Source organism: Helianthus annuus, chromosome 15, assembly GCF_002127325.2.
Source record: "Helianthus annuus cultivar XRQ/B chromosome 15, HanXRQr2.0-SUNRISE, whole genome shotgun sequence".
Taxonomy (NCBI): domain Eukaryota; kingdom Viridiplantae; phylum Streptophyta; class Magnoliopsida; order Asterales; family Asteraceae; genus Helianthus; species Helianthus annuus.
This window is the reverse complement of record NC_035447.2, coordinates 135,277,888-135,287,751: the sequence shown is the minus strand read 5'-3', so window position 1 is coordinate 135,287,751 and position 9,864 is coordinate 135,277,888. Positions and strand designations below refer to the sequence as shown.

Sequence of the window (9,864 nt, the reverse complement as noted above, 5' to 3'; positions counted from 1 at the left end):
CCGGGTAACGGTAAGCGTAGAATGAACCGACGTGTAAATGACGTAAAAAGTCATAGAGTCGGAAGAATAGTCTAAAAGAGAAAATGAATGTTGCATTAGACTATGGACAAGGTCAAATGAAATTCAAAAGCAAAAACAAATAATTCTAAACATAAAAGGGGGTGCCTTGACGCCATATGTATATATATATACAATCGAACAAAGACTCGAATAAAAGATGATCTACGGGATCATCATAACCCACGGGATTATAAGTAGTGTTAAGGTCTACGAGACTAAAAAGACCCTTGGGTCAGAAACAGAATGAAACAAACTGTTTGGGTCTCACCTTAAAAAGGTGAAAATCTAAAGAAATAGCCTACGAGGCTAAGTAAAAGAACCTACGGGTCACTTGGGTAAAGCGTGGAAAACTGGTTAAAATTCTCCGTTTAAAATAATAACGGCCAGGAATAAAACTTAGAACGAAAATTCCTAGACATGAGAAAAAGACGTAAGACAAAGTGAAAACGTAAACTAAAAATTTAGTTTTTAGTCAAAAGTAACGTTTTAACAAAATAAGTAGTATGAGGTGGTTTAAGAAATAGTAAACACACATAAGGCCGGAGATGGCAATATAGTATACCCGGGTGACAGGGTATGAAAGGACGGTGACTAATCAATCTAGCCGGTAAACCATTCGAAGTCAAAGGAAGGTTATGAACTAAGTAAAGCACTCGTCAATATAAGATTAGCGTGAAGTAAACGTGTGAAAGGACTAATGCGAATGAGTGGTCAAGTGACAACTCGGTCAAATAGGCGATAAAGCTATGAAATATAAAATGAAAAAAAAATCGGTTCGTAAGGACTTACACATGAAGGATGCACATGTCAAAATGGATTATAATATTTGTCCGAAAGAATGAATATCATAGAAACGAAACTAAGTTCGTTTAGTAAAAAGAAATGAACTACGTAAATATGGTTTCGGGAACGAAACCTCTTTAAGGGGGATAGACTTGTAACACCCCAAAACGGGTTTGGTAAACAAACCACGTTAATATTAATGACGGGTAAAATACCGTTAGTGGTAAAAAAAGAAACTTGACTAAGTTGTTTGATTACTAGTTAGTAGCTAGTTTATAAAGAAACATTAAAACTTGATTGGTCATAATGGTAAATCATGATAGATGAGGTTTTAATAAGAAAACTACACCAAAAACACACAACTAAGTGTGTGTTCTGGTCGACCATCAGAGGAAAGAAAAAAAAAGGGTTTCAAGAACCCTAACACCAACTTGATCAATTGGAGGAAAAATTAAGGGCTAATCACTGCATGATTATGAAATTGTAATGTACTCTACTATCTCATCACTAGGTAAGTCTCAAATCTTGTTTTTATTAGAATGCCTATGATGGAGAAATTCTTGATTGAGTATGTTGGTGATGATTTAGCTTGTATTGGGTAAAATTGATGTTTATGGAGGATTAGGAACATCAATCTATAATAAGACTAAATTAGTGAATTATTCATGATTAGTATAAAACATGCTTTAGGAAGTTGTACTTTATGCTAAGAATGACTTATGCACACTAGGTGTTTGATGAAATGCCTAGATGAGCCAAGAATTTTGGTTACTATGTAAATGGAGACTAGTTGCTATGATGCATGTTTTGATGTCCTAGCTTAAATCCGATTCATGTTAGATCATGTTTAAACCGTAAAGAGTTGTATCATAATGTGATTAGCATGTTTAAAATGCACTGAATGAATTGAGACATGAAAAATCCATAGATGAGGTAGTCGTTATGTTATGATGACTAACTAATCAAGTGTGGTGAATGTTGTATCAAGTTGATCCTATCAAGCTAGGTGAAAGCTTGGACAAAGCGGGTCAAACGAGCTAATGGAGTGCGGGACTTCTAAATGGCAAATAAAGGCGACTCGTTTGATAATGCGGATGATAAGGTCGGGGGCTATACACGACTTAAAGGAAGATCTAAGGTACGCGACTTGTCTTCCCGTTACATTTATGTAGACAAACTTAGTTAAAATATGTTTAATGATTGATATAGCGAATATGGTTGCGTTGCTATGTCATTGAGGTGATAGAATTCACTTGACAACCAAACGGGTCAAAATAGATAGTTAAAATATGTGTAATATTGATATAGCAAAAATGGTTGTGTTTGGTATGCCATTGAAGTGATGGAAATCACTCAACAACCAAATGGGTCAAATAAATAGTTAAATAATAGTGATCAAAATAAAGACACCATTTGGTAAAAGTTATAATGGGTCGAATAATTTAAGAATATTGTCTTTTAGGTAATAACTTACGGTGCGAACCGGAATAGGTTCAAGGGGCATGATGGTATTAATCTATCATCATACGTTGAAAAATAGTCATGTCGACTAAACGGGTCAAATGGTATGTTAATACCATTTGACAAATAAAAAAAAAACTGACGACTACTTGTTGAGTTTTTGTGATTACAGGAAATAACATATGTTGCGTTGCTTTAACTAGAAAATTTAAAGCAAGAGGTATGTAAACGGGTCAATGCTATGACTCGAGCCAATTACACATAATTAGATTTATAGTTGAAAGTAGTATTTTGGTCAGGTAATTAGTGGAAGTCTTTCGTCGTAAAATGAGGGACAAAAATTGACCAAAAAGCCCTTGATGGGTAAATTGGGAAAACGACCCAAATGGGCTGTTTAGGAATTTGCATTAAGATTACAAAATATAGGTAGATGCCTTAATGTAGTAAAATGATGGGTGAAAGGAAAGAGTGAAATTTAAAGTTAATGGTAAATCCTTCTAACGGGTCAAAATAAAGTTTTGGCGCATAACTTAACCTTTAGTTGCATAATGTAAGAAAAGTTTTGAAGTCACGAGTTAATGGTTTTGAGATAATGAATATCTAAAAAAATTACAATAATTTAAACAAAAGTGGTTTAATGAATCATGAAACGGGTCTAAAGTGTTAAAAAGGAGTTTCAAGCCGAGAGCTTGAAATATGAATTTTTGAAGTAGTTGAATATCAGGTTTTAACTCCATAAGATGGAGAATTAAATTTCGAACGTGTAGGAAAAAGAATCACGTAAAACGGATAAGTAGAATGAAAGTTATGGCATTTTGAAGTTGGATTTTTGGTTAAAACTAGAGCTGGGCAAAATGTAGGTCTAGAAAACGGACCTGCTGGAAGTTGGTCTTTCCCGCGCCACGCGACGGGTCACAAGGTTTGGGTCGCGACACGCGATAGATGTCGCGCCACGCGACAAGCTGAGCGTAGTCTCTCGCAACACGCGAGAGACATAAAAGCTGGAAAAAAATATTTTTGTTATGTATGTTTGATGTGTAGAACTTGTTTAAACTCATTTTAAGTTATCAAAACTAACTTTTATGTTGGTTTTGAATTTAGACGAACCTAGTAAGCTTCCGGATGAAGATCAAGTATGGACAAGAACCGAACACACGACCGAACAAAGCTTCCGCGTTGATCTATTTTGTTTTATTTATAAGTGAATCTTGTAATCACTTGATACTACGTTTTGAATGCTTTAAATATGTTTGAATGTTAACTTGACCAAGTTTTTGAAAAGTAGCATTTTCGTATAAAATGTGTATATTTAATGTTAAAATCGTGTTAAATTGAGACGAGTGTTACGTGTTAGGATCGAAGGCTCTCATGATTGTGTTTGTTTGTATAAATTGAACATTCAGAGAATATGAAACAGTGAAAAGTGCAGCGGAAATGAATACAAACTTTGTAAACACAATCCAAAGAAGAGAATAGTATGATAACCAATTCCTTCACATTAAGTCGAATGATTGAATTACAAAGCAAATTATTACAAGCATGCTTACAATACTAAGCTCCCCCTCAGCCTGCTACCCCAAGGTTGGTTGCACAAGATGAAAGGATTGGACTGGAGAAGAAGAATCCACTCAGTCAATCAAATGTAACAGTACAGGGTACTGTTCCATTTATAGACAAACCACACCACTGGGGCATCTAAGTTGACGTCACCATGATAGTGACATCTAACAACCTAACAACCTATAAACACTGTTCTATACAAACTACTGATGTGTAACAACTGATTATAAGTACAATACAAAACAAGAGATAACTACTGCTTCACGTTCCGCTATTGTAGCCCGAGCACTGATGTTGAGCATCAGTGCTTTCTTCAAAGGTGATCAGTCCTTGAATGGGCAGTGCTTGTGTCTTCAGCAGTACTTAGGAAACAACAGTAGATAGAGCAACAGTATTTGTCTTCAGCAGTCTTTAGAGTTTCATCAGTGTTTGGTTCATCGGTGTTTGGTTCATCAGTTGTTCTAGTGAGCAGTACTTAAGATCCATCAGCTGTTAGATTACCACTGTCAAGGGGAAAGCCTAGTGTAAACAGCTGCTTATTTTGAGTCCACTGTTGTGATCCGGTTTTGGCTTTCATTATCTGTTCCTCTGGTAGGGTTCAATCCCAACATTACATATTTCCTCTTTTTCAACAAAACTTATTTTTGTTTTATCATGTTTTTGATTTTTTTTCAAATTTTATAATGTTTTTGGATTTTCTGAAATTTCTTACTCCCCCTAAAATTCAAAACCATTTAAAGAAACTAGAAATCAAACTATACAAGTAAAATGACAACTGTTGTTTTAAGCAATTCACAACAATTCCTTTTGGCATAAACAATCAGAACTCCCCCTTACAACAAACCATTTTCCCATTATGATTTCAAAACACTTAAGTTTGTTTTAATCAAAATGGTTTTTTTCCAGAAAATAAGTTATGTTGATTTCATAAACCACTTGTAGGTTAGGGGTTCATCATATTGCTCTATCAATCACTTGAAAACTTTAACAATTTTAGGTTCCATCAACAATCACTTGTAGAAAATCAAGTACAACTTAGATTTTGATAACAGGAATTCATTATTGTAAACCCGTTTATCCTTTTTAGCTATTGGACTAGACATGCTGGACTCAGACTTTGACTCTGACTGAGACTCCTCCATTTCATCCTTATCCCACACATGATCCACGACTTTCTTCATCAATTGAGACTGTTGATCAGCGTCAGATGCAGTGAAAGTTACATCAATGTTTTCTGGCAAATTGACAGATGATTCAGACTCCCACACTAAGTTGGTTGCCTTTTCGACTCTTTCAAAATTTGGATTTCTTGGCGAATATCCATTTTCCAGCGGGGGTAGACACTTGTTGTAACTAACACTCTGTTTCTTACCAGAATTCTTCATTTTAGTATCCTTCTTCTTTGCAGGAATCTTTTCTTCAGATACTTCTTCTTCAAAAACCTTCATGCCTTCAACAGTTGGATAAATCCTGTCAGTTACATAAGAAGTACATGAGTAACTTTTTAACAACCTATTAACTCTTTCAATTTCAATCCTTTGTGTTTCCAGTTTTTGTTCCAACACAGCACATTTCTCAATATAATTGTTGACCACTTTCTGCTTTGTCATGAAAGCTCCCTGAAGTGTCTTCATAGCTGTTGCTTGTTCACTGCTTGATTCATTGTATTAATTCATGGCTTTGTTCAACACATCATAGGATTCTTTCAACCTGTTCATGTTGTTAATCAGCTGTTTTTCTTCTTTATAATTTCACAGTTTTCACAATTCACAGGAATCTTTCTTGCATCAGCTTCTGCATCAATTTTGAAGGCTGGAACTTCCTTTACCTTTCTTTTGATCACCAGAACTTCTTCATCATCACTGCTGACTGGTTTTTTAACTTTCTTCTTTTTCTTTCGAGCTTTTTCATCATCACTGTCACTCTCTTCCATCATTTTCTAGTGCTCCTTCATTCTTTTTGCATAATAATCATTATCATTATCACTATCTTCTTCAATTCGAGCAACACAAGCTTTGTGACTTGAATTTTTGTTAGGATCATAGTCATCCCAACTGAAATTTTCCCAGCTAAACCCTTCTGGTAACTTTTCATCATCTTGATCTATCAAACATGCTTTACCATCGGCTGAAACATATTTGTCCCAACTGAATCCATTTGATGATTTTTTATCTTCTTGATTCACCATACAAGCTCTTTTTGACGATTCTTCAATCTCCTTTCTTGCATGAGCAGTTTGTGGTTGATGTTGATTTGGTTGTTGAGCAACTTGATGATAAATCGCTTTCCAATAGTAGTCATTGTTGTTGTTGAAAGGATTTTGAGCTCCACTTGCTTCATGATTCTTGCACTCTCTCTTGAAGTGTCCTTTTTCCCTGCAAGGAAAACTAGTAACTTTAGACTTATCAAAACCTAAAGTTGAAACATTTGCATCACAAAAATCATCTCTTCCCGTAATTTGTTTAAACTTTTCTGCTCTCCTCAACACACTTGCTAAACACCATTTTATATCCATTAATTCCATCTCTTCAGCATCTATCTGATCGTAATCCTCTTTTGTCAACATTGGATTCCCGATCCGACCCGCTACTAAGCTCCCGTATGATTCCAACACAGTCCCCAGCAAAGACATGTGACTTTTTGCAACTTCTTCTGAATAATCTTGATCATTCTCAAGATTCAACACAATGTTGCATTGTAACTTCTTGCCATTCTTTGTTGCTGTCAAGTTTGGATCAAGTGATGGGTATGACGAAAAACTTGTTTTGTTGTTTGAACCTTTAGAAGAACTTCCTGATGAACTCTTAGCATTGAATGTTGTCTCAACCTTTGGAGACATGTTGGTTTTTTTCATTCAACCCTGCTTTATAATAAAGACTGATATCTTGTTCACCATCAAAATCCTTCATTCTTGAGATCTTCCTTTGTTCCATCTCTTGAGCTTCCAATTTCTCAATGAACTTGCTCAAAGTTAGATTGTTAAACCCTTTCTTATTTCTTAACATCATCAAGTATGTGCCCCAAATTTCATGTGGCAATGCATCAGCCAGTTTCTCAATCAACTCTTCATTATCCTTTGTGATGCTCACCCTCTTCATGTTTACTAACAAATTGCAGTATCTTTGAATTATCTGCTTTGTGCTTTCAGTTTTCAAACCACGAAATAGATCAAACTCTTTTTTCAAAAGCGATTTTTTGTTCTTAATCATTTCTTGAATTCCAACAAACTTAGATCTTAACGCTTTCCAAATTGAATATGCACTCCCACTATGTTGCAATAAGACCAAGATATCTTCTTTCACAGCTTGTTGTAATAAACTGATCATCATCTTTTCATTTTTGTATTTCTTTTTCTCATCAACACTAAGATCTTTTGATGCAACCTCCTCTTCGTCATCATTCGTTGGTCTAACATGTTTCGTTTCAACGCATTCCCAAGCATCCAAATAATTTGCTTGCACCCAATTTTCAAAACGTTCTTCCCATCTTTTATACTCCTCGATATTCATGAGCTTAGGCGGTTTTTGCATAGTCCCCGTTTCATTTTCCAACATAGCTTGCTGAGTAATAGTAATTGGAGTAGCAAAGGCGTTATAAAATTCCTCTTCCATGTTTCTAGTTTTCAAAGCTCACAAAAACAGACAGTTCAAACGAAATTAACTTCCAAACCAAATTCCCTTTCGAGCAAAATTAACAGTTTGGTGCGAAATTACTCAGTTCAAACGAAATACCCTAATTTCGTGTGAAATAATAACCCTTTCAAACGAAATATGTAATTCCGTGCGGAATTATGAAACGAAATCAGAACTTCAAGCGAAATTACTAATTTCGCGTGGAACCTCCCAAACGAAATTACAATCTGGAACGAAATTAAGCCCTAATTTCGTGCGAAATTATGCTGATTTCATCATCTCGAGCTGAATTTTGTCAAATTGATCAAGTTATAGGCCGATTTTAGTTCTGAAACTCTCAAGGGTTTGTTAAAACATGATTGCGCACATAATGTGTGAAATTCAAAGCATTTTGACCGTGAAAACAAGTTTAATTTGTAAAAGAAGGTGTAGAAATCAGAATTTGCAGCTGAATTGGTATGAACTCTTCCTCCTGAGCTCTGATACCACTTGTAGGATCGTTTACCGACCAAATGAGTCGATCAGAAGAGTTTATGCTCAATACGAGAGGCGGAAACAAACGTATTGAGTTCATTCAGCAAGATATACACTTTAAACTGTCGTTAGATTGATTTGACAAAGTTTTACAGTGAGACGACACTTCGGTAGCAGTTCGGCACTGAAACCGGAAAGTTACAAATGAAATGACATGTTGGGTATTTATAGGCTGGTAATTTTGTGTGGCATTACTTCACACGAAATTAAGACTCATGCAAAATTAAATTCCGTACGGAATTAGATAGTAATTTCGTGCGGAATTACCACTTGGTAATTTCGTGCGGAATTACCTCCAAACCCATTTTTGACATATTTCTCGTACTACGTGCCCTGATCTATCTATTTACATACAAGACTCGATACAAGACGAAGTCGACAGACGTATGCACCAACAAATGCAATGATGTTAAGAAAGTCACACCATAATCACGCTTCCGCAAAAGTCAGGGTGTGACAGCTTGGTATCAGAGCTTCGATCGTAGCGAACTAGGATTCTTTCTCGAGTCTAGACTACGATCATTAGGGCTCTCAAGAAAATGTTTTCACAACTTGTTTTTCATTGCATACACCAAACGCCCATATCCAGGGAACAAACATATTTACAAACAAAAGGCACAAAACACATTTTCAAAACTTATGTTCATAATTCAGTCTTAGAGACTGGGGAGGTTCAGTCTTAGCGACTGGGGAGGTTCAGTCTTAGAGACTGGGGAGGTTCAGTCTTAGAGACTGGGGAGGTTCAGTCTTAGAGACTGGGGAGGTTCAGTCTTAGCGACTTGGGAGGTTCAGTCTTAGAGACTAGGGAGGTTTAGTCTGAGAGACTGGGAAGTTCAGTTTGGGAAGCTGGGAGTTTAGCCTGTGAGACTAGGGAGTTCAGTCTAAGAGACTGGGAAGTTTAGTCTGGGAAACTAGGTGGCTTAGTCTGAGAGACTAGGAAGGATAGAAAGTTTCATAATGTGAATACATGATTACATGATGAATTGCCCTTGTATGCAATATACTAAGTGATTACCATGAATATACATGCTATGATGACACCTTCCTCAGAAAGCTAGTTGTCAGACGTTGACGACCCTATGGCCACCGCCACAAATAATGAGATTGCACCTGCACCGGAGATGTTTACGTCAGACACTGAGAGTGATCCTGATATGCTGACCAAGGACTAGGACGACTTCCAACAGTTCGCGCTACCAGGTTTTGGTGATAATTTACCCTTGCTGATGGCTTCCTTAACGAGGATCATTTGTCATCCTAGTTTCAGTCCATGACCACCTCATCACTGGTCATCCCGATAGGGAGCACACCATGGCCCCGATCCTCGATAATGCGTCTCCCTTGGACATTCCTTTCGAAGGTGGGCTACTCGACGAGTAGTTGATGATGACTTTGACATGTTTATTGATGGTCCTCCTGATGACGCCCATGATGATGGAAAGATAGACGAGAACGTTGTTACTAATTTCACTTCTTTAGACCCCTGTTATCAAGCTATCCTTTGATCCTAGTATACACTTGATTTCAGACTCCTTTAAGTCTGTGACAATTTCAGCTTTACAGACGGTCAGGTCACCGCTTTTTGCTGCTGACTCGGACGACGACGCCGCTATGACTGCTGCACTAACACCTGCTCGAGATCGCATACCCTTACACGAGCCAGACCCTGCTCTTGAGCCAGCTCCTGTACCTTTTGGGTCAGCTTGATATGGCACCTACTGGTTCTGCACCCTTGCTTGATCATAACCCTGTTTCTTTTGATCTACCAGACATTGCACCTCTTATATCTGATCCAGTACCTGTACCTGACGATCTCCTTATTGGTTGAGACGTT

The 9,864-nt window shown here is 36.9% G+C and overlaps 1 long non-coding RNA gene across 2 annotated transcripts; it reads left to right on the top strand.

Annotated features, from left to right (window-relative positions):
* The first annotated feature begins 1,194 nt into the window (after window positions 1-1,194).
* LOC110917031 lies at window positions 1,195-3,576 on the top strand. Of its 2 annotated transcripts, none has more exons than XR_002580254.2 (3): window positions 1,195-1,354; window positions 1,832-1,981; window positions 3,406-3,576. It is a non-coding gene; the product is annotated as an uncharacterized LOC110917031 (long non-coding RNA). The 2 variants fall into 2 exon arrangements; XR_002580255.2 differs by lacking the exon at window positions 3,406-3,576 and adding an exon at window positions 2,477-2,528.
* Window positions 3,577-9,864: the final 6,288 nt, after the last annotated feature.